A 2,667-nucleotide genomic window follows, 5' to 3' on the forward strand; every position below is an offset into this window, starting at 1 on the left:
AATAAAGGAAAAGAGTTTGTTTTCGAAAATCAGTTAAAAAATGAATTTACACCAAATTACTCGTTATAATCGCTTAACAGTATTCGAGGCAAAGGACAAGTCAAGTTGAGCAAAAAAATCTTAGCCGAGTCTGTCACCCTTTATGTGAGTCATCACTGTAGTCCATCATGTCCTAAGTCACCTAGCCTAAATCCACCTAGGGTCTTAGACAAATTATTTCCTAAGAATCTAAACCAAGTTAAAGTCTACCAATCAAGTCATCATTCACCTACAATTACCTTCCTGACAGTCTTCACACACTTAGGGTGTGTTCTCTTCAACTTATAAGGCCTGAAATTATTTAAACTTAGAGGAACTTATCTGAACTTATCTGAACTTATAAGACCTTATTTAACTTATAGGAACTTACAGGACGTTATTGGAACTTATAGGATTTTATAGGAACGTATAGGTATGTCTACGGCCTTATTGGACCTTATAGGAACTTATAGAAACTTATTAGACCTTATAAGACCTTATAAGATATTATAAAACCTTATTAGACTTTACTTAAAGTTTATTAGATTATTATTAAATATTTAACCATTAGAATATTGAAAATAATCATCCAAAATTAATACTCCGGTGATTGAAGCAATCAATTGATAAGATATATAAGTATCATTATTATTAAGAAACAAAACATGTTACCTCTAACTATTTACATGCGGTGTTGCAGAACTTTGTGATTACTATTACGTATATGTCATTTATTGTATGTCTCGCAAAAAAGATCGTCAATTGATTTGTAATGTGCACGTAATATTTAAAATTAAGTTTTTCCCTTAAAGTTATATTGATAATAATTAATATTAACATATTAATTAATACTTACAAATAATTGATAACTAGAATTAATCCCGTACGATGCACGGATCAATACATTAAAATTACAGAGGAAATGCATGATTTGTTACTTTTTTATGGGGTAAAAGTATTAATGACAAGATTTCCCGTCGTAAAAGAACAATTACAATGTGATTCGGTCACAAGCCTGTCGTGAAAGGGGGTTGGGTCGTCATAATTGACTACCTCAGCATATATATCGATCATTTCAGTAATTAAATACCCTGTCGTAGAATATTTCACTTAAAACACGGGATTTGAGCCCGTCATAAATAGCCCATCGTTAATGAGATTTTTTGTGTGTGTGTAACGTAGTTGTATTATTATATAGAACATGGTGGTTGACTCCAAATAAAATTTATCAATTATTATCTTTTACTAAATATTTATTTATAATTTAGACTCCTAGCAAATTTTATCTCTTATTGTCTTTTATCAATATTTGACTCCTATTATCTTCAATTTTATCTCATTATTTATCATTTAAAAAAAAAAAATATTAGATTATGTGACTGGACAATCCTATGTGGACGCTCGAAATGCTTTTGAAAAAACTCCCCTTTAAATATATATTACATTACATTATTAACTTCAATTAGTAATCACAAAGAAATCAATACCTAGTATTTAAAAAACATAACCATCATCATTTCAATGACACATAAGCCACTCCATCTTGAATACATATGTCCAAACCTTATTAATCTTTATATTTACTTTTTGTTAAAAAAATAATGGACATTCATTATTCCACTTTATTGTCATTAGTTTTCACGTAGTATACTACTAATCCCTAATTTATTAGAATTGTACTCCCTCCGTCCCATATTTATATCCCCGTTGACAAAAAACACGGGTTTTAAGAAAAATTGAATATAGTACACGGAAAATTGGAATATAGTACATTTATATGAGAAAGTGGAATATAGTACATAGAAAATGGAATATATTACATGAAGAATCTATACCTAGTATTTAAAAAGCAAAACCAGATTTGATTAGATAACACATGTCAAGTTGTCAACACATTTAATTAGTTGATACATGTCATCCATTCTTTCCTCCATCAATTTGGTTTTTTATTTTATTTTTTCTTTGTTGTTTGATATATTATACAACTCCAATCGACTCTTTCGCTCCATCTTCCAATTTAATTTATGCATTCTTTTAACTTTCAAAATTTACCTCTAATTAAGTCATATATTCAATCTAAAATCACAAGCTCAATAAAATTAGAACTTAAAAAGATAGACTAAATAATCACTATACAACCGTTCGTTCTTTGAACGGGCTCAAAAGCTAGTTGAAATATAGTACATGGGAATGTTTTATTGGGTTTTCAATGCAATTTATATTAATATAGGACATGGAAAAGTGGAAAACTTAATGGCCAAAAATAGAAACATGACTATAATTTTTGGACGCTCAAAATAAAAACAGAACTATAAAAATGAGACGGATGGAGTACCAAAAATTAGGATCAACACTAAACTTTATTATGCCTAAACAACCGTCCCCTACTTCATCTTCCTCATTCTTCAACTTCCCATTAACTCTCCAGCCTTAATTACTTTCAATGTCAATTTAATTCAATCCCCAAATCTTCTACCCCTCTCCTGTACCATTCATTCAAAATTTAACCTCCCACTAATAAAATTTTTTACTGGTCCGTTTTAAAACGGTAGGAGATATATGGTGTTTTAATTTAACATTTTGATTGTTTATTTTCATGCATGCAATTCAAGTTGTAGTACCACCTCCCCCCCCCCCCCCCTTCTCTCT

The sequence above is a fragment of the Spinacia oleracea genome, chromosome 4 (genome assembly GCF_020520425.1).
Source record: "Spinacia oleracea cultivar Varoflay chromosome 4, BTI_SOV_V1, whole genome shotgun sequence".
Taxonomy (NCBI): Eukaryota; Viridiplantae; Streptophyta; class Magnoliopsida; order Caryophyllales; family Amaranthaceae; genus Spinacia; species Spinacia oleracea.